Source organism: Mus pahari, chromosome 6, assembly GCF_900095145.1.
Source record: "Mus pahari chromosome 6, PAHARI_EIJ_v1.1, whole genome shotgun sequence".
Classification (NCBI taxonomy): domain Eukaryota; kingdom Metazoa; phylum Chordata; class Mammalia; order Rodentia; family Muridae; genus Mus; species Mus pahari.
This window is the reverse complement of record NC_034595.1, coordinates 47,702,446-47,726,328: the sequence shown is the minus strand read 5'-3', so window position 1 is coordinate 47,726,328 and position 23,883 is coordinate 47,702,446. Positions and strand designations below refer to the sequence as shown.

Here is a 23,883-nt window from a genome sequence, read left to right as displayed (position 1 = left end):
TCATAGCCAACAGATCAATAGTTTCAATTTTGGATTAGAGTTCTACTCATTTGCTACCTATTAGGAAATAATTGTTTGGCATTAGTATTGTAAGATTGATTTTCCCAGTTTACCTCTTCTCTCTCCTCTCTTTTCAAGGCTAGAAACACACATAAGTAGTGAACATATTCATAAGGATACCTCGGCCTGCTAACAAAGACCTATACTCTCAGCTACTCAGGAAACTATGACAGGAAAAGTCAGTCTAAGATTCTCAAGAGCTACAAAATGAGTTCAAGGCCATTCTAAGCAACCACGGAAGAGCCTGTCACTAAAATAAAATGACAAGGATAAGGGTGAGGTTGAGGACAATGGTTAATCATTTCTCTGGTTTGAACAAGGTCCCATGTTTGCATTCTGACTTAACAATGAAAGAAAGAGAAAACTACAACAACATCAAGGCATATGTACTGACAAACATCTGGTTTTATAACATTATTTACAAGAACATCAGAACAGCACCAGAAGTTTCTGTATTCAATCATTGCCTAACCAAAGAGCAACTTCTTTGCACCTTCCTTGCAGAAAGAGGCAAAGCATGTTACATACTATCAGCAATCAGTCTGCTGAAAGCCTGCCAATTTTCTTTAGTTGCTGGTTATACAAATAAACCTTGTAGTTTCCCAATAGTTTGTCCTCATCTCTTGACCTTTTTGAGCAGTGAGTAGATGAACTTAGGTTCACTGGTAAGGGTCCATGATTAGCAGAATGACACTTGGGACTAAAATAGAATGCACACTGCCCTATCTAAGAGACTATCATGAAATGAGAGAAAGGATACAGGAGTGAGAAGAAGTGATCATGGATGCTATCTTCTGTACATACCACAACCATAGCAATTATGAAGACATATTATCTGCATTTGTCTGCTGGACCTGCATAGTACTACACCTGACAACATACAGTCATGGACACCAGAGAGGCTTATGGGGCCCTACATCTCTGTGCTGAAGCATTGTCTACTGATGGATACTGAGGCATGGGGACTCATTTCCCTGAGAGGTGAAATAGATTTTAATTAGGAGAGACAAACAGGGACTTTTGATTATTGAACTTCAGTACAAGTCAACCCTTGGTATTCAGATTTAGGAGGAGAAAGTGACCAAATGAGTGAATAGATCTTGGTGGCTAACTTTAGGAATGTAATCTAATGGTTTTTAGCAAGGCACAGGGAATGGGAGGGAAGATCCAGGTCTGCCAGGACCATGCTTCCCACATAGGAGCCAGCAAGAGTTCCCTTATTTCCACCTTTTTGTTTTACATTTGGGTAAGTAGGCATCACTCTCTCTGGCTGCTTCCTGCTGACATTGGGAAATGATTCATAAGAAAGTCAAAGAAGTTGACTGCTAGTCAAGTTTGAAAAGGTAGGCTGTGTCAGTCAACGTTAAGAATATGAAGGATCTGAAGGTAAAGAAATATAGTCTGAGGTTGGACCAGCAGGTAGATTCCAGGGAAACAGCTGTAGCTGCCATAGCAGTCTGTAGTTGATTTGAAATCTGTTGGTACAGAGACTAGAGACAGAGGTAAAGTTAAGAAGTTTAGGAAAAAGAAAATTATCTTGGAGGCACATTGGAAACTTTTTAGGTTTGTAGTTGTTGCAGTAGAAAAGATTTCCAAGACCAGGGAAATGGGGAGATATCCCAGGAAAAGGGCAAGAGATTCCAGCCTTAGGGATAGTCAATAGACAAGAAAACTTAGGTTGTTGCTTGGCAAGAATATTTATCTGTAGTCTGATTGAGTGTTCTTGAGAGGAACTAGGAAGATTTAGATAGGTATAAGGTTAATTAAAGAACAACAGTTATCTAAAAGCAAGGTCTGTTTGTGTTGAGAAAAAAAGTTGATTGGGGATTGGAGATTCACTCTGCTCTTGTTCTTCACCTTACCACAGGTGTGTGCCAAATACACATTACACATAGATCTCATAACTTTCTCTGTGTGCAATGTGTGCACCTGTGTGTCTGAAACCAGTATGTTCTTCATTGCTGGGGAATTCTGGAGGTAGGAGAATCCCACAGTAGGTCATGTTGAAACTACAGTCAGTGAGCATAAAGGATGCTTATGATAGCTCTTTCTTATGTTATTCAATCTTGTACCCCATGAGGTTATTACTGAATTTAAAACTCAGTCATGTATCTGACTTGCCAGGTACTGGAAAAGTTCTTGATGCACGCCAGCCCCATGTAGAATACTATCCCTCCAGCCTCTCATGTACTTCTTCTTTAATGCATGTTTTATGTCATGTAGAGTTAAATCTCTACAGAGAATAGAAACAAACCAATAAATCTGAAAGAATTATCTCCTCCCCACCCCACCTCCAGGACAGCCTTTTAATCCTCATGTGAAGATCAACAATGCTGTTTCCAATATCATTTGCTCTGTCACCTTTGGGGAGCGCTTTGAGAATGAGGCCTGCCACTTTCAGGAGCTGCCAAAGTTACTAGATGAGACCAAATATTTGCAGGATTCAGTGATGGGCCAGGTAAGCAGAAGGAAGAGTCATTTCCTCTGACTTGGTCGGGAATCATAAAACTGGTACTAGATATAGAGTCTTCAATATAGTTTTTTGCTTTTAGAAATCTAAAATTTCACCTTTTAAATGTGAATTCAATTCAAATCCTTATAATCAGTCTATAGACTATAGAATTCTGCAAATTAAGTATTATTATGGTAAGCATTTCTAACCTTCATGCAAAGCAATAATTATATGTATATATTTGTAGCTATGCACCTTTTATATAATGATAATTGTTATTATCAATTTTAGTGATGTTGACAATTATTGATACAAATTATTGACTAAGTCTAGGTCTTTGGAAGATTCAAATTGGTGACATTTGATTCTTTACTGTGTCTTTGCTATTAGACTGGCTTAATGATGTTTTAATCTACTTTGACAAACTCATATTAATGTTATAAATACTATGTGACTAATTTCTTAGACAAATATATTATATGTAAATGAAGGGTAACATCTTTCATCACCTTCAATTTTTTGCATATGTGTATGCATGATTGTCTGTATGCTTGTGCCTCTATATCTCTGTATGCACATATTTGTGTGTGTGTGCAGGTACATATGTGCACCTGAGTGCAGAGGACAAATTCTACTTAATATTTATCTCTCAGTCACTCTACATCTTATTTTTTTTAAGCACAGTTTCACATTGAAACTGCATCTCACCAAATCCACTAGAATGGCCAGCTATTAGCATTAGAGGCACACACCGCTACACTTGGCATTTCTCAAGGGGGTCAGGAATCTGAACTCAAGTTCTAATGGTCATGCAGCAAGTCCATTACCAACAACATCTAGCACCGCATTTCCAGTTCTTCTTCTTCTTCTTTTTTTTTTTTTTTCATTTCCAGTTCTTATGCCTTTAATTATTTTCCCTCTTGCTGTATGGTTCTGGCCAGAGTATACAGTGGATACTGTTTACTACTGCTTCTATTATTCCTGAGAAATGTTTACTCTATGTTATTTAAAACCAAATTACTAGACACATACAAATTTCCTTCATGTAGTCCTTATGTCTATTAATATTTTAGCCCAAATAGAGGAGGAGTAGATTGATAAGGAGGCAAAAATAGGGGAGTTAGGGGAAGGTACTGGAATAAGAAGAGGGAGGGGACACTGTATTCAGGCTGTAAAATTAATTAGTTAACTAATTAACTAATTAAAAAAATTCCCCTAAGGAGTAATCTGTGTCATTTAAACAATCCTCCTTAGATTTCCTAGTAGTAATTTTTTATTTAAATTCTATGTCTTTATGGTCTTTTTATTTTTTTATATTTTTTTAGCTTTTTGAAACTTATGGTATGTTTTGATCACATTCACATCATCCCTAAACTCCTCCCAGATCATCCCCTACCTCTTTCAATATCCACCTGCCTTCGCATTGCATTCTTTTCTTCTGTTTGTTTGTTTATACTTTGCCAGTACCTCTTTCCTTAGGGTTAGAAGTTTGTCCCTCCCTCCCTTCTCCATGACCGAATTTGGTCTAGCTTGTATATAAACAGGCCTTGAGCATGCTGTTACAACCACTGTGAGTTTCAGCATATAGTTGTTTTCTTATGTCTGAAAGAAACTGCTTTCCTTGGAATCATCTCCTATCTCTGGCTCTCTCTGTTCTCCTGCTGTAATGATCCCAGAGCCTTCAGAAGAGAAATTGTGATGTGTGTGAGCTTTTCAGGGCTGAGCATGTTTATTTATTTATTTTTTTATCCTTTTTATCCTGGCCAGTTACTGTCTAGTTTAATAATCATCTACTGCAAATAGACAGTTTTCTCTCTCTGACAAGAATTGAGAGCTGACACCGTGGAACACGGGCAGCAACTTTATATATTCCATTTTTCTTTTTGAAACATCATAAACTTGGTGTCATTTTTTATCTAGTCTGATCATCTTTGCATACTTTATTATGGTCCTGAACCCTAGGAAAAGACTATAGACTAATCCAATTACAATTAAAAGATGTATTCATTACTACTTGAAGGACCACACTTTCTCAGACAAACATGAGTCTGCTGTGGGAATGGGAGTGAGAGAAGAATTTTAGAAAGCAAAACCATAAGAAGACTTTGGATATTTACATAAGCAATTCAAGAGTTGGTTTACTCTTCAAGATTAGGTAGTCAAGGTGATGGGGAATATTTGCATAAGTAGGTTACTGAAGCCAAAAAAGGTGTTAGCCATATCGCCATATCGTAAAAAGTAGATGGTCATGACTGTTCATTTTAAGATGGATGAGTCGCTGAGTCAGGGTTACTTGAAACTTATCAGTATAATAGGAACTACACTCAGAGACAAATGGCTAGGGTGCTCCAAGATGGATGCCAATAAACCATAAAATAAAGTCTATTGAAAACAAACACAAATGTTTTATTTGTGCTTTTATCAAAATCTTGGACACATGAGAACTGACACACAATGAATTTTTGGTTTCTATTTTTCTCCATATCTGACTTAATATTATTCAATATTTTTCATTTAAAATTTTTATATATAATTAGACCATGAACATTTTTGTTAATTTAGTTTTATCTTAAAACATTTTTAAATTTTCTATTGGTTATTTTATTTATTTACATTTCAAATGTTAACCCCTTACCACTTTCCCCTCCCCAAGACCCCTATCCTCTACCCCCTTCCCCTGCCCCTATGAGGGTGCTCCCACACCTGCTCACCCACTCCTGCTTCAGCACCCTAGCATTCTCCTACACTGGATTATCGAGCCTCCACAGGACTAAGGGGCTCTCCTTTCAGTAGTGCCCAATAAGGCAATGCTCTGCTACATAGTCAGCTGGAGCCATGGGTCCCGCCCCCCCCCCATGTGTACTATTTGGTTGGTGGTTTAGTACCTGGGAGTTTGGATGGTCTGGTTGGTTGATATTGGTTTTCTTCCTAAGGGTTGATATTGTTGTTCTTCTTAAGGGGCTGCAAACCACTTTGGCTTCTATAGTCCTTGTCCTAACTTCTCATTGGGGTCCCCGTGCTCAGTCCTCTGTTTGGCTGCATACATCCTCATCAGTATTGGTCAGGCTCTGGCAGAGCCTCTCTGGGAACAGCTAAACCAGGCTCCTGTCAGTAAGCATTTCTTGTCATCAGCAATTGTGTCTGTGTTTGGTATCTGCAGATAGGATGAATCTTTAGGTGGGGCAGTCTCTGGATGGCCTTTCCTTCAGTCTCTGCTTGACTCTTTGTCCCTGCATTTTCTTTTGACAGGAGGAATTCTGGATTAATATTTTTGAGGTGACTGAGTGACCCATCCCTCAACTGTGGGATGTGCATATCCACTGGATATGGTCTCTACAGGTTCTATCTCTCCTTTGTTGGTTATTTTGGCTAATGTCCTCCCTGTTGGGTCCTGGAAACTTCTGTGTCTCTGGCAACTGGAACTTTCTAGTGTCTACCTTTACTTCCCCCTCCACCACTGCTACACATCTACTTTCAAATTTCTGACCCTCTGTATTTCTCCACCATCTCCTCGCATATCTGAACTGCCCCCCTTTTCCCTCCCTCTCCTCCCTCCCTCCCTCTACTCCCCAGAGATTATTTTCTTCCCCCTTCTGAGTAAGACTGAAGCATCCACAGTTTAGTGTGATCTTCTTTCTTCTTGGGTTTCATTTGGTCTGTGACTTGTATCCTGGCTATTCCAGGCTTCTTTTAGGCTAATATCTACTTATCAGTGAGTACATAGAATGTTACCATGTGTGTTCTTTTGTGACTGGGTTACCTCACTCAGGATGATATTTTCAACATTATTTAATTAGTGTGCAGAAATGAAAGGGTTGAACGAGCATCTAAGACCAGGCTTATAACTTCCATAGGTTTCTCTTTGGGGTGATAAATGGCTAGTTGAAAGAAAACACAATCTAAATGAAAAGAAAATATACTTACTTGATTCTGATACTGATTGGGAAGATGTTTATAATGGCCACTTGTTCTGGATGTGTTGGGTTTGGAACAAGTTGAATGATGAATGAGCAATCAGACAGTAGAGGAGGTTAACCAAGATCAACGTGTTTCATTTCTCACATGCTACGAACTTATCTCAGTTTATGGAAGGAATTTGTCAGATAAACTTATAATACTTATTTTTGCTCAAATCATTAAAAAACTGAGTTTTTGTCTCACTGTACACTTGTTTCTGATGATTTCCCTGAGGAAAATAAATCATGGCAGGGGAACAGAGAGAGGGTGAAAAGACAGCTGACACTTGGAGGATCATCAGGAAGACAGTTCCAAAGAGGGAGCACTTAACAGAAGCTCCATGAAAACAGGACTTTATAGGAGAGCTTTCTGGGCACAATGAGTTACAACTGCAAATGTTTAAAATCAGATGCAAGCACAGAGGAACAGTGTCTGAATCATAGCAAGTAGCAGTGACAGAAAAAAAATGGAATGATTACTCAAGGACCAGTTGAGTAAAACCTACAGTAAGAGGACTTGGTACGAGCATGACAGGAAATGCATTGTAAGATTGAGTCAGTGATGAAGCCATGGTTTTAAACTGATACATATTTTCTCTGTAAGTCCTTGAGGTTACAGTCTGGTCATCGGTTTAAAAGTAGAAACATGCTGCATTCAATCTCAGCCTCCAAGTAGGAGAGGAGGTGGCATGTACCATGGAGCAAGCAGTCCAGATCGCAAGAAGGGATATGAGACAGTATCTTTCCCCCTGGAGGAAATGAAGTGTTCACTGTGAAGTTCAGAGAGAAAATATAGTTCAGGGTGGTCCACAGTTTCACTGTGAGAAATGAGGTTAAAACCTGACAGTCTTACAACATGGAGATTGATGTCATGGCATCTCCATGATTGTCTTTTTTCCCCAACCAGCTATACAATGGCTTTCCATAGATAATGAAATATCTTCCTGGACTGCATCAGAAAATTTTTCAGGAACTGGGAAGAACTGAATTTGTTTGTTTCTCATATTATCAAGAAACACCAGAAAGACTGGACCCCCCTATGCGCTGAGAGACTTCATGGATGCTTTCCTAATGGAAATGCAAAGGGTAAGGAAGATGCTTCCTGTGTACATCTGTGTCTTCTTACAGAATTATTATGGGTTTAATAATTTCTACCAGATTCAACAAGGAACCACAACTTGATGTTTGGAAAGAGCACATGTGATTTGTTTATTTACAATTCTGCAAAACAAAACTCTACAATAAGGTTTTCTATGTTTGCAGCATACTATGTGTGTGTGTGTAAAGTGCTAGCTACTTTAGACAACTCACTGGAGGCCCCATCTTCAGGACTCTTTCAGTATCCAGAATGCATCTACATCCCTAAGCTTGTGAGTGTTTCCTCAAGGATCATGCTAGTGCTGACCTCTCTATTTGTCTTTTCATAATTTCCCTCTGAATCTGACCCCATCCCTATTCTAAAACCATGTTTCTCAACATTCCTCATGATACCACCCATTCCTCATTTTTAGTGACCACCCCAAGCATAAAATTATTTTTGTTACTACTTCTTCAATATAAATTTTTTAGTTATGAATCTTAACATAAATATCTGTTGTTTATCTGGTGGACTTGGGGGGAACCCTGTGAAAGAGTCATTCAATAACCAAAGAGGTCACAACCCACAAGTTGAGAATTACCACTTTAAACACTCCTTAATTAATTAAAACAGGGCAATTTGTCTAGATTATGTATTCTAATTTCAAAATCCTTATATTAGTCATATCTGTAAAAGTCTCTTTTGACAAAATATATAATGAGCATGTGTTCTAATAGTGAATGTAGATATATTGGTGAATCATTATTTAGTCTATCAAAGATTAGTAAGTATATGGCCAGTATTTTATTTGTTTGGAGTAGCATCAACTCAAGAATGCTGCAGACCTAGGGAAAAAAAGGCCAGAGTGTAATGATGCTTGGTGTACAGCATTGAAAATGTTAAGCTACTAACTTTTTCTTGTAAAGTCCCTATCTCTTGTCCCTAACTGAAGTACTATACAAAGGGCAAAAGTAGCAATTAAGCTATAGAATTCTATTTCACTGTAAGTTGTACCTGACACCAGTTATTCATCCCCCCTCAGAACTAACTGGAAAATCTAAGAAATGTTAAATTTAGTACTAATATTTACCCCCAAGGTTGAGATGAGATTTTTTTACCTTCTTCTTTTCCCCCACTACCACTATCTATCCTTCTAGATAGGATCCAATCATACACCCAAACTGGATATAGTTTTTAGATCAGTAGTCTACTGGATAAATTATACCTTGAATCAACATTGTATTCTTTGACATATGGAGTTTGTATGCCTCTTCTTATAGTGGAAAAAAGGTGATTTTTTTTATACTCTCTTCCTCCTTCGTTTTGGCATAATTATCTGTAAACATGTTATTTCCTCATAGGAGATGATGCTGGCCATACGGTGTTTAGGTATGTGTAAAATGATATTAACAAATTGAAGTTTCTGGAGGCAGAGTAAAGATGATGGGATTTAATAAGACATAATCAACAAAAACAGAGATTAGAACCAAAAAATTTAATACACTGATGGCTTCGTTGCCCATGAGATTCAAAATGTCCTCTCAATTAATGTGTCTTAATCCCATTATAAGACATCCATCTGAAGAATGAAAATATAAAGTGACTTTCCCTTTGTCAGACATTTAGATGTGATAGTTTTGACATTGGAATCTAAGTGTATCAAAGTCATATCCTCTTTCCACTCTAATTACTTCTCAAGAATTTGTAAGTATAAAAACACGGTATTCTTGTGGTACCTCTGCTTCCTGAAGTCATACAAAGGATCATTTTTCCTTTGGTTGTTTTCTTTTACGTTCACTTCCCATGTTGAAGATCTTTTGTATTAGAGACACAAATGCTCAGCAAGAATGAGTATATACTGTCTTTTCCAGTATCCAGAAAATACAACAAGTTTCAATGAAAAAAAAATCTCATCTTTAGCACTCTGAGTCTCTTTCTTGTGGGAACAGAGACAACATCTACTACACTGTGCTTGACTCTGCTCTACATGACCCTCAATCCAGAAGTACAAGGCATGTGGTTCCACCCAGGCCAGGTGGAATTGTCTTCCTGGAACCTATGTGTCTTAGTCAGGGTTTCTACTCCTGCACAAAACATCATGACCAAGAAGCAAGTTGGGGGGGGGGGAAGGGTTTATTCGGGTTACATTTCCATACTGCTGTTGATCACCAAAAGATTCAGGACTGGAACTCAAGCAGGTCAGGAAGCAGGAGCTGATGCAGAGGCCATGGAAGGATGTGCTTTACTGGCTTGCTTCCTCTGGCTTGCTCTGCCTGATCTCTTATAGAACCAAGACTACCAGCCCAGAGATGACACCATCTACAATGGGACCTCCCCACTTGATCACTAATTGAGAAAATGCCTTGCAGCTGGAACTTATGGAGGCATTTCCCCAACTGAAGCTGCAATTCTCTGTGATAACTCCAGCCTTTGTCAAGTTGACACAAAACTAGCCAGTACACTATGTCTTAGATGGTGCTGTAAATATATAATTGTGGAATGGGAAAATATGGAACAACTGTGAGGTGATGTGCACTTAGGAATATACACACCCTGCAGATATTTTGTCAGGACCATGGTGGGCCTGTGTACACAGAGTAGAGGAACTGCTCCCTTAATAAGCTTGGAGTCTAGGTGAAAACAGGAGTCAAGTGAAACAGTGATTCCAGTTGAGACTACCATTGCCCCATGAGCATCCACTGATGCCCCCCTGACTTTTGACTGTGTGTTGCCATTTGTCTCCTTGATACTGTGTACCATTCCAAGTTTGCTATCTGACATCTTGGGATGTCACCTCTCTGACTTAGAGTCTCAATCCCACTGTCTTAGTTTAGGTTTCTATTGCTGTGAAGAAGCACTATGACCGAGATGAGTGCTATAGAGGGAAAATATTTCGTAGCTTGCAGTTTCAAAATTTTAGTCCATTATCACTATGGTGACACATGGTGGTGTACAGACAGACATTGTGCTGAAGGAGGAACTGAGAGTTCTCCATCTTGATCAACACTGGGCACAGTTTGCGCATAAGAGATCTTAGAGCCCTGCCCAAGAGTTACACACTTGCTACAGCAAGGCTACACCTCCTAACAATGTCACTCCCTGTGAAGCAAGGATTAATACATACGAATCTTTGGAGTCTTTGTGAGTCATAACTATTCAAACCACTGCACTCACCAGTCTTGCATGCAGTATTGCTTCATTACATTTCTTCTCTTTGCAATGCCTTTATTCTTACCTAAAATTACCTTAAGACATGTTTTCCCTGTACCAAGAATTCACTGCTCTAGATTCTCCCTAATCTGGAAGAATTTTCTCAGGTTCTGAGAACCTGAGACATTTTAGATTCCTCTGGGATTTTTCTGAGTTGGGAATTATTGACATTTTCTTTCAGAGACCCAGGATGCCTCTGTTGCTATACTTTGCTCAATGTCCCTGTCTCTCCTGGTTTAAGGCATGTGGCCCATTTCATCTTTTCTTCATACTAGTTCTAGAAGATTATCAGGCAATGGTAGAGAAACTTTTCTCTGTTTTTTCAAATTGGGACTAAAAATTCATTAATGTACTATAACATCTACTTAGTAGTTTTAGAAAAACACTTGATTAAACACCAAGATGAAAATAGAACAACATAAAACTTACTAGATTTTCCTTCTTTATTCCAGAAAAATAACAGAGTGAAATAGACAGTGATTGACTGTGGAAGGAAGGTGAGCCTTGCTGACCAAGACTCTATGCCTTACACTAATGCTGTCATCCATGAGGTACAAAGCCTGGGCAACATCATCCCCTTGAATATTCCCAGGAAAGTAACAATTGACACTAAGTTTGCTCGATTTCACCTGCCACAGGTAACTATGCATTACCAGATACCCCAGTACATTTGGACATCAAGTTCACAAATTAACTTTTAAAGGTTATGGGTGTTCACATACTAGGAAATAATTTTAATAGGTGAGAGAAAATTTTGATAAAACCCTCCATGTGTCTAAGTGGACATTCACGCAAGCTGTTTGAAGTGATGTTGTAAGCTGTTTTGATCAAGCATATTTATGAAAAACCTAGCTTTATTTTCTTGGAAATTTTTATCATTTTCTTTTGTTAATGTGAGAGTCTAGCTGGCAACAATTCACTATCAGACATTGTCACTTAAATAAGTTTTACAGGTAAGGGCATGCCATGATGACTGTAGGAAATCCTTTACAATCTTTAAAAATTAGAATTTTAAGAACACATTTGAGGCACATGGGCACACACCATAATGAGACTAGTGTTTCTAACAGTATCACCAGGGGCATATTTCCAGCTTTGACTTATAGTCCCGAAGAACTGCAAGCAAAGACAGTCCAAACTTCTTAATTATAAGAGATGATAAGAAGGGAGCTACCAAGCAACCATAATGTTCTATAGACTGTTATCTCTTTCAAAACTTCTTATTCCTTTTTCAGAGTGAAAAAATTTTGCTTTCAGCTTCCATTTTCTAAGTTGGACAGCAGAGGCTCAGAGAAAAGAAATTCATGTTTTCTTTACTACAAAGTAAGAAGAGATGGGATCTAAAACCAACCCTGGTCTGAGAAGTCATACTCCTAATCCATCCACAGGATTTGCTTTATTTGACATTAAAGTAACTCTTTTCCATTTTACTCCATGATTCCATGTTCAACTCCCTGTCTTTACAGACTGGATGCTGATCACATGACGACTCATCTTTCCTGGCCACTGTCATCCCCTCTCTACTTCATAGAATTGCAGATCTATTCTTGCTATAACTGATTGTTCTCTGGGGATCTATAATTATTTTCTAAGACTCAATTATATTGTTCTTGGGAATACTCTCCAGGATCAGAGCTAGAAGAGTTTGTCTACCTATCACAGCACAGCCACTTTCTCTGCAGAGGCCGAGGAACAACCACTGTGTCCACTCTTCTCTTGTCACTGAGAAGCTCATTAGGTCTGGATTCTCCTACTGCTGTTTTCAGTTTTCCTACCTGTTCATTTATATCCAAGAAGCCAATGAAACTTCATCCACAAACTTTTAACATCAGCTCTAACACCTTTCTGAGTATTTAGGAATCTAAATGGCTATGTGCAACACAGGATGTAAAGAATCTAAATGGCTATGTGCAACACAGGATGTAAACAGTGGACTTGACAGCAGAAAGGCCTGGTTCCAGTGATGACTTCACTTTCTGCCACTATGGGAACATATTACCAAACCGTTCAAGCTTCAGGGTCTTTATTCAACCCACTTCATAGGATCCAAATGGGGATAAAATGAGATTATATTTGCATGGCACTGCACTCAGAAATTAAGCTACTCTTTATTAATCAAGCCAATATTTGTTGAACTTCTGAACATGTTGGTTTGGACTTAGAGGGAAACTATAACATAGAATATCTACTTATAAGCCATGAGAACTTCCAAGAAGGAAATACTCTGATGCCTTGTGCATGATGACAATGGGGAGTGAGAGGTTTGACCTGGAAAGAAATTGTGCTGAGCTTTAGAAGGAAGAGCTGTTGGAGATGAAAGTTAAAGGGGCATTGAGAATTAGCTATGTGTGTACAGGAAGAGAAACACACACAATAAGAAAGATAGTATTGAAACATTGTCTAGTTGAAAGCCTACAAGAATGTTACTATAGCAGGATCCTAGCTATAGGTGAACACTGACTCTGGTGGAACATAGCAAAAACTTTTGCATTAAGAGTATGAGGAACCTATTTACCAGGTATGAGAAGTGAATGTGGAGCGATGAAGCAGTCACCTGGCAAACCCACCCAGCTTCCAGGCTGTGCTACCAACTCAAAGCTAGAAAGTAACTGCATGAGTCCAGGAAAAGAAGGTAAAAAGGTCACAGAGGTCGAAGTGATAAACTGGAAAGGCAGCAATAGAATCCAGATTTAAGGAATGGTGCAGCTTTCGTGTTGGAAAGACACCATGAAGAAAAAGTCTCATAACTAGGGACCATATAAGTACCTGCATAGACAGGAATGCCTTGGGATGCATGCATTTATGTTTGACTAACTTTGGTGGGGCTGGGTGTTGTCGCCTTAACACTGGATGAAACAGAACAGAGAAGCAGAGGTGATATAACCATGGAACTGATCATGGTGAACAACAAACTCCTCATCATCCCTTGGGTAGTCACAGATCCTTCCCTAGAAATACATTTATTAACCTCTGCCTGTTAAGTAGAAATATTTGATAACAAATAGTAGCCTAACTCTGCTGATAAAAATTCCTACGAGAGTATTGCAATCCATTATGGAAAGATAGCACGTATAAAGGACACATAATGATATATGTTCAAATGACAGTGGGGAAGTGAATTGGTAAGACTGAAAAAGTTTAGGACATTTAGGACAAAAATCTCAGACATTGGAGGGTGAGAGTCATTACCCCTGCTAATCTAACTGAGTATGTCCCATATTGCACTTGGCTGCCTTCTTTAGGGAACCATAGTCCTAACCAATTTCACTGGCTACACAGGGATCTGAAAGAGTGGGCCACTCCAGATGTGGTCAATCCAGAGCATTTGTTGGAGCACGGACAGTTTAAGGCGAGAATTCTTTCTGCTATTCTCAATGGGTGAGTTGTTATGAACAGAGAGTTCAAAGCTCCTCCTTAGCTCTTCTACCCTCTTCATCCTGTAGACCTCTGCTTTAATTGTATCCTTGCCATGTGGCCCTGCCTGTGGCTCCATCTCACTCTTGCTGTGAACAGGGACTGCTTCAGATCACCCTTGCTTCTCTCTGGCTCTATTTTCTCCAACATGGAGAAGATGGAGCCAAATGGTGTCTTTTCTTCACAAAGAAATCTGGCGGGCGATCATATTTCTAGAGTTTTCAAATGATCAAAGTTATATTAAGGAGATGCTTTCTTATCTTTTACTCAGAAATAGATCTGTGTAATAGTAAGGACACTGGATGAGGCTATGGAGAAAGGTTCCCTACTTAACACGATGAGAACAGGAAACAACAGTTTTAAATGGCACCTGGACAAGGCAATTCTTTCAATAAGTATTATCTACCCTTTTAAAATCCTTTTAACACTTATGCATGGTAAGAGGATAAAGGACGTCACCCATCATAAATCGTTTCTTACAAAGTAGAGGGTATAAAGTGGAGGAATTCCTTCCAATATTTCTGCAGAGAATAGTCTCAGATTTTTATCATAGCACATACCTTAAGCCACAGTGCTGAAACTTTTTCTGCTTCATGGTTATGATGAAAAATTCTGAGCCCCCCCCCAAGTTTGCTACAGTGATGGTTGGAGCAACCCCCCCCCCATGTTTGCTACAGTGATGGTTGGAGCAATCTTCAGGTGCTCATACTTTTAACACTTATTTCCTTGGGGGGAATGGTTCGCACATATAATGTGAATTTTTAATCAAAAGACAACATGCAAGAGTAGACTCTTCCCTTCAACTCTGTGGTTCCAACATATTGAACTAATGTTGTAATTCTCTGGTGACGGTGATAACCACTACTCCATCTTGTCATCCCTACCAATGCCTTTAGACTGAGAATCAGCACTTTGAGAGAAGAGAATCTGTGATAGATGATTTGTCTTTAGATCTTAAAAGTGTCTTCCCTATAGGTACTTCCTTTTCTCCTGGTGTATAGCTCCCCCCCCCTCATTTTCATTAGCTTTAGACGATAAGAAGAAAGCAAGCAATGATTCACTGGTGTCTTGTTATTGAAATTATGTTACATCATTTAAGTACAGATTTTATTAACAAGTGCACTGTCTTAGTTTACTTTCTATTGCTATGATGAACACCATGATGACAAGTAACTTGGGGAAGACAGGGTTTATTTCATCTTATAGTTTATAGTTCTTCAGTAAGGAAGGTCAGGGGAGGAACTTTCCTGATTGTTATAACAGGTCAGGGGCAGGGCCATCTCTCCCGTTCTCATGACCTTGGAGCCATGTATTCAGCCTATTGTAGACAGCAGGGACTAAGGAGAGCAGATCTATTGTGCTACCTGTGCAACATTTGCATGGGGGGGGTGGGCATGGGGGTTGAGAGGAGCTTTCCTGATTACTGCAGCAAGCAAGAAGTAGGATCAGCTTTCCTGTTCTCATACCTGTGGGACGAGGTCTCATACAATATCCTGGTGAGAGGTGGAGCCAATTCTGCAGAGCTTTCCCACGTCAGCATGTCCCCCCAGGCAGTAGCCCAGACTAGTGAAGACTGTCTGGCCTTTGGTAACAACAACCTACTCTCCCTGCTGCAGGGTCACCAATCCAGACATGGCCCTCAGTGGCAGTACAGGCATGGTAACACCATGACCTTAGGTGACATCACCTGCCACTCACATCAGTCTGTTCATCACTAGACTTGAGTCTCCAGTTCTCCCTTTCTTCATTGTGCACACATGCTTCTGCTTCTCTTTCTCTTCCATCTCTTCACTACTTACTTATTCATCTTAAATGGCCACTGGTATATCCGAGTGTCTGGGGTAATCTATAGAGTGGTCTCCTGTGTGCTGTGCCCCACCAATGCCATGTGGCATTGGGCAGTGGTCATCTCTAGTGTGGTCTGCCCACCCAGGTTTGCATGACACCAGACTGATGGGCATCTCAGTCTTGTTCCCCAAGTATAGTATTAAATCAAATCTTTCTATCATTACAACAAAATACCTGACATAAAGAGTCTGAAGCAGAGAAATAATATTTTGTTCTTAATATCAGATTTATTTATTAATTTAGACAAAAACTTTGTCTAAATTTTTACCATTGCATTATTGGGGCAAACTAAAATAGTTCCTGATCCTTGCATATCTATTTATAGACTAAAGCTAAGGACAGCTTATGGTATGCCAAACTTTCCTTCCTCAACAACAATTGACTATTCCTTCTTTGGTCCTTTTAGAGCATGTTTGTTCCCTCTGGCTGATTGTCATAATTGCCCAGCCATGGAGACTGGGTAGGAAGCAGACTCCTTGCTTGTTTGTCAAGTTAGAAAGATTGAAAACGAGAGGGCTAGTCACAATACCAAAGTGGTCTCCAATGAAGCTGATTCTTGATAGAACACCATGACCTTAGGGACACACAGGTTTTCTTTGGCTCAAAGTTCTCTAGTCACACTCAAACACTAAATGAAGTCAAGACTGGAACTCAAGCACATCAAGGACCTGGGGATCAGGGACTGAAGTAGAGGCCTTAGAAGAGCATTGCTTACAGTCTTGCCCCTCATAACTTGTTCAACTAGTTTTGCTTATACACCTCAAGACCAACTGCTGTGGGGTGGCATCACCCACAATGAGATGAGCCCTCCCACATCAAACACTGATTTAAAATAGACAACACAGGCTTCCCTCACAAGCCAATCTGGTGGGGGTATTGACTGGATAGAGATTACCTATTCCACAATGACTGTACTTTCTGTTAAACTGGCATAAAAGTAGACAACAATACTGATATGTTGTCATTCTGACACACAAAGCTATCACTCTTAAACTACAACCTTTCCTTTCTTCTTTATTCCCAAGAGCTCATGTTAATATTATATCACATTATAACACATTCCATCTTTAAAAAGTCACATAGCACAGTCTAAAAATTTGATCACTTTAAATTTCAGCCTTATTTTAAAAATTCAAGTTTCAATATTTAAAGCTTCTCTGAAATATCAAAATCCTCTCTAAAATTCCAAAACATCTCAACTGTGCTTCTGTGAAATAAAAATTAAGTCCTATACTATATTATCTTAAGGAAAAATTCAGGACATATTTATATTTAAATCAAAGCAAAACCAAAGTCCAACAGCTCAATGCCAGACTTCTGGGATCCATGATCTTCTTGGCTCCATAGGACCTGTACACTCAACAAATAATCTGTATCCCATGTCAGGCTGGCTCCACTTCCCAGCTGCTGCTGTCTTTGTGGGATTGTCACATGTTCAATAGGTTGGGAGTCTCTGCTGCCTCAGGGCTGTACCTTTACAGTGACTTTCTCTACAGACTCTAAACTAAACACATGGTGCCAAGCCTCAGCTTTTCTCCATGACTCTTCATGCCTCCAAAGGCATTAATACTTGGATGACTCTTATACTACCAAGTTCAGATGCCAACATGGGACATAGTCTTGACTCTCTCTGCATGACAGGTACTGTGGGCTAACAATGAGGAAATACCCCCAGATTTATGATCCTCAATGATGCTGGTTTCTTCATAATCATTGCTGTCCTCTCAGCTAACTAGCACCAACTCTTCTAGTAAAAAGGGACATTCTTCAGTACTAGATGACTAGAACTAGACTATTAATTTAAAATGCTGAATGTCTCTGAAAAAATCATTTTTAAATTTTTTTAATTTTTTAAAATTTTTTTACACTCCATATTTTATCCCCTCTCACTCTGTCCACCCTCTGACTGCTCCACATTCCACACCTCCTCCCCACCCACCCCATCTATTTACATGCCCCCATGTAAGTAGATGCCCCCATATGCTTGGATGCCCCCACCCCAACTCCCGCTCCCACCCCACCTGACCTCTAAACTCCCTGTTGCCTCCAGGCTCTTGAGGATTAGGTGCATCATCTCTGAATGAACACAGACAGGGAAGTCCTCTACTGTATGTGTTGGGAGGACTCATATCAGCTGTTTCATGCAGTCTGTTTGGTGGTCCAGTATTTGAGAGATCTTGGAGGTCCAGATTAATTGAGATTGCTGGTCCTCCTTCAGGATTGCCCTTCTCCTCAGTAACATTCAGCCTTCCCTAATTCAACAATGAGTCAGCTGCTTTTCTGTCCATTGGTTTGGTGCAAATATCGGCATCTGATTCTTTCAGTGGCTTGTTGGGTCTTTCAGGGGGCAGTCATGATAGATCCCTTTTTGTGAGTGCTCCATAGCCTCAGTAATAGTGTCAGGCCTTGGGACCACCCTTGAGCTGTATCCCACTTTGGGCCTGTTGCTGGACCTTCTTTTTCCTTAGGGTCCTCTCCATTTCCATCCCTGTAATTCTTTCAGACAGGAACAATTATGGGTCAGAGTGGTAACTATGGGATGACCCCCTCTCCCTTACTTGATGCCCTGTCTTCTGCTGGAGGTGGGCTCTATAAGTTCCTTCTCCCTACTGTTTGGCATTTCTTCTAAGGTCCCTCCCTTTGAATCATGGGCGTGTCTGACCTCCCAGGTCTCTGGTACATTCTGGGGGGGCCCCAACCTCCTATTTCCTGGGTTTGCCTGTTTCCATGCTTTCTGCTGGCCCTCAGGACTTCAGTCCTTTTCCCTCACACAATACCAGAAGAAAGCAATCACAAGTGGGGTAGGAGGGAGAGACCTGGGAGAGAAAGTAGACAGGGCTTGAGGAGAGAGTTGGGGGGAGAGGAGAACCTGATCTGGTATTTGGTGAGGGAAAGAATCTTTAAGAAACTTTCAAACCTCCTGTGAAATTTCACCACTGTGGCTCCATTGTGGCATTGCTTTCAAGATTCTCTTCCAAGCCCTCACAACACCTCAACAAGCTGAGAACACTCAATGGCTTTTCTAGTCAAAGTTTCAAGTCTGTCCACAATCCTCTGAAGAACATATGGTGAGATCTCCCACAGAAACCTGTCAGCAATCTCTCTATCTTAGTATTCTAGGTTTTTTTGATGAGTCAGCATGACCAAAGACAACTTTGTGAAGAAAGGGATTATTCTCCTTATAGCTCGGAAGAAACACATCATCACTGAAAGAAGCCAGAGCAGGGACTTAAGGTAGAAACCTGGAGGTGGAAGTTAAAGCTGAGACCATGGAGACCTGCTTTCCAAGGCTTGCTGAGCCTGCTTTCTTATACACACCAGAATCATGTACCCAAGGCTGGCACCACTTGTAATGGTTTGAGCCTGTCCACATCTATTACTAATTACGAGTACACAAAAGGCTTGCCCCTTACTGGTGTTTTCCCATAGAGATTTCCTCTTCCTAAATGAATCTAGCATGTGTCAAACTGACATAAAATTAGCTGGCATAGACCTGTAACACGATAAAGATAAAAGGAGTGGACACATGTACCACACAGACACAAATTACAGCAGCAGTGTTATTGCGACATGCAATTACATGAAGAGCTTTTCCCATAATATCTGTTTTCTTTCTTTAACAGTCCATGGAAGATAGAGTGCACAGTACAAGCCTGAGTACATGGTTAGTTTTGGAATAGTATTTGATTTCATGGTTAAAGATAAAGGTGAAAATCAGCTTTAAAGTAGCCATGCATAATGTCTATTGCAATGTTTAGGAAAATCCACATAATAAAACTGAGTTCACATCTTCATGTTTTTTGTTTTGACTGCAGGAACAAAAACAGCTTTAATTATCTTCTTCATGTTTTTTTTTTATAGTGACTATATATTATATCAAACTATATTATTTTCAAATATATGTTTTATCAAAATATATAGTTACTATATATTTTTCTATACTTATAGTGAAATATGTTTTATGCTTCTTTTCTGCTATTTTATAGTGACTATATATCACTTAAAAATAAAGGAAGGTGTGAGCAATGTACAAAAGAGAGATTTCTATGGTGATCATGTATGGTACTACAGGAAAAAAGGCTTGAAGCAGGCATTTTTTGGGGGGAAAATGGCATCAAAACCTTAGGGAGAAATTCAAGTTGAATCAGTTTACATGCATAAACTTTTAAAACAGACATTGTTACTGTGTCCTATATTGCGTGCTATTAGGAAATTAAAAGTCAAGAAAACGTTCAGAACAGGTAGCAGCAGGGAATCGCTCCAAAAGAGAAACTAGAATTCACAGATAAAAATAAAATTACCTTTATTACAGGTGGAGAAATTTCACCGAGAGAAAAATCCTCTTCAAAGACAGGTGGAGGGGTAGAGAAAATGAAGTCTTTCCTCTCTAGAGGGACTGAGATTTTAAAGGCCTTTTGTGGACTGGAATGAAGTCTTTCATATGGTCATATGAGATGAAGAATTCAAAGGTGACTTGCCTAAAACTTTTGGTAAAAATGTCCTGGTTAGCTAACATTTTTCATCTGTGTGAAACCTCATATTTGTAGTCTAGCCACTTGCTAGTGAAGTCTGCAAGGTATCTCTTGAACAAACAAAAACAGTGACTCCTTACCAATTGGGCATCAGGTTTTGGTTTTCCTTTCAGCATTCTGTAAGAGACAGCTACTTGGTTTTCAAGAGTTATCCTATGATTTTTTTTAACTTTATAAAGTCATGAGGTCCTGGCAGTCTGCATTCATTCATGATGAATCAGGATCAAACTGACAATGATATCTGCCTTTCCCCATGTCTCACTTCCCACAATAAATTTGGATGAACCAACTCCTGAAAAAAAAAAATGTATAAAATGAAGGCCAGCAACGTGAAAACTTAATACATAGCTTCTCTCCTATACAGGCAGTATAAGAAGTTTACTTCCCTATGCCAGTGCCTGGCAAACACAGAAGTGGATGCTCACAGTCAGCTATTGGATGGAACACAGGGCACCCAATGGAGGAGCTAGAGAAAGTACCTAAGGAGCAGCTGTAGGGGGCTGCAACCCTGTAGGTGCAACAACAACATGAACTAACCAGTAACCCCTGAGCTCATGTCTCTAGCTGCATATGTAGCAGAAGATGGCCTAATCAGCCATCATTGGAAAGAGAGGCCCCTTGGTCTTGTAAACTTTATATGACCCAGCACAGGGGAAGGCCAGGGCCAAGTAGTGGGAGTGGGTGGGTAGGGGAGCAGGGGCGGGAGTGGGGTATAGGGAACTTTTGGGATAGCATTTGAAATGTAAATAAAGAAAATAATAATAAATAAAAAAATTAAAAAAAAAGAAGTTTACTTCCTCTCTGTCAAATGACCATCAGCTAAGAGGAATAAAGAGGCTTGATCTTTGATTTTCGTAAGCCTTTCTTCTTCCTTAGGCTCTACTAACAGAAAAGCACTGTGAACATATTTGGATTCAAATTCTCCCACTGTCTCCTATAGGAAGAATATCTCAGGTGATATTGAAGCCATTGCTTCTTGGTACAAAGACATTAGCTTCTTTTCTTCTATGGCTCTGAAGATCTAATGTTCCCCAGACTTTTATGGGGATAATTGAGTGGTAACTTTGGAAAATTTTTAAGTGCAGTTTGCCACATATATAAGAAGATACAGGAGGAATGGTAGAGATGTTTGGGAGGTAGATTTGTTCTTAATTCCATGTGACCTCTCTAGCCAGTCTAGGGGACAGTTCCAGCCTTTATTTCAGTGAGAATAAGATAGTGAGGTCTAATCTGTCTCAAGAAGAATCCAGACAGATAATGACACTTCTACACTTACCCTGGCCCATCAATGTCCTAAATTCCCCCATTCAGTTTCCTTTTTAGAGTCACCCTGAGGAAATCATTATCACTGACACCAACAAGATAAGTGGGCATAAGAGAAAGAGGACTTTTACTTCAGGAAGACGTTAGTGACACGCTTACTTGTTTGGATTTCCTTTTATGGGTTGAAAAGCATCAATAATTTTGTCACTGAAAAACAGACAATAGTATCTGTGATGTATATTGACTGAGTTTCAAAAGCTTTCAGGATTTCTCTGTCACCCCTGGATACCCATTTTTATCATTCTGCACCCTGATCTAACCAAGAACTATTTGCCCATGAAGCTATTGGATTTGAAATTTAGAAATTCCAGATTCTGTACTCTGAAGAACCAAGGTAGATAACAGATATAAATGAGAAATTGAATACAAATTTAAGGGGGGTCACCTCAAGACTTGAAGGAGGTACTTGAGATGCCAGTCCCTGGAGCAACTATACCAGCTGAGAAAATGACTAGTTCTGTTTTGTTCCTGCAGGGAAGTGAGCTTGCCCCAGAAAACAACTGTCCTTGTCTGAGATGTTCATTATCTTCACTCTTCTTCTGCAAAACTTTACTTTCAAGGCCCCAATCAAGGAGAAGCTGAGCCTGAGTTCATAAATGGCCTCACTCTTTCCCCAGTCAGCTACCACATCTGCGTTGTCCCTCATCAGTGATGTCAAAGAAGGAAAGAGAAAGAACAAGAAGAACTTACATGCACTGGTGCTTGCTCACATCAGCGGTGAAAGGTTGAAGGTAACAGAGGAAAGACAGAAAGATGTCCTCTAAGGAATTGGATACAGTTCCTAGAAAACTATTATCTCCATATTGTCTGTGGACAAATCACATATGTGCTCAGTGACAAATATTTTTTTCTAAAAGGTTCAGAAAATGATGACTCTTTTCATAAAGCATTTATATGAGTCAGAGGAAATTGGGGAACAAATACTATCTGTACTGGCTAGCTTTGTGTCAACTTGACACAGCTGGAGTTATCACAGAGAAAGGAGCTTTAGTTGGGGAAATGCCCCCATGAGATCCAGCTGTGGGGCATTTCCTCAATTAGTGANCAAGGGGGANAGGCCCCTTNTGGGTGGGACCATCTCTGGGCTGGTAGTCTTGGATTCTATAAGAACAAGCTGAGCAAGCCAAGGGAAGTGAGCCAGCAAAGAACATCCCTCCATGGCTTCTGCATCAGCTCCTGCTTTCTGACCTGCTTGAGTTCCAGTCCTGCAACCTTTGGTGATCAACAGCAGTATGGAAATGTGAGCGGAATAAACCCTTTCCTCCCCAACTTGCTTCTTGGTCATGATGTTTGTGCAGGAATAGAAACCCCAACTAAGACACTATCTAAATCATAAATAACATCATAGAAACTATATGTTTAATTTCCATCTTTCACTCATCCCATCATACATGTATACTTGTCTCTGGCCTGTTTAAGTAATTTATCTAAATGAGGAAAAAATGAATAAGAGTTAGAATTAGCCCCTGGGAAAGCATCAGTTGCTGACCATAAAGGCTCTCCCCACTGGCAGATCTATGGTTGCCTCATCTTGCTCTGTCTGAATGGTTCTCCTGGAAGTCAACAAGCAGAGAGATTCCCTAAGGCAGGGAAAGTACGTGATGCTGAAGTAGTTCCATGGCTTATATATGGTAGAAAGACCTTAACAATGTTCTAGCATCAGGCTAGGCTGTGATCACAGATATTCAAATCATGGAAGCAGGTTTGGGAAGCACATGAGAAAAAAAAATTCTCTCTACGCAACACCTCATAGCTTTGAGTTTTCCTTCAAACATGTATGTCCTGCCTTCCCACATAAGACTAAGGTGTGTAGGGTATGGACATCTCTTGCAACTCATCTGTACACTTTATTGGGTCACATCACAGGCCTGAAATCACATGTGTTGTAGATCATCGGAAATGGCAAAATAATGCCAGGTCCTGGTAGATCTGGTCACTGAAAGAGAATAGGCAGTTGCAAAGGCCAAACATACATAAGTCAAGTCGAATAGGCTGCCTTGGTGGTAGGAC

The 23,883-nt window shown here is 39.8% G+C and overlaps 1 pseudogene; it reads left to right on the top strand.

Moving 5' to 3' along the window:
• Window positions 1-1,431: 1,431 nt before the first annotated feature.
• LOC110323816 lies at window positions 1,432-22,525 on the top strand (annotated as a pseudogene).
• Window positions 22,526-23,883: the final 1,358 nt, after the last annotated feature.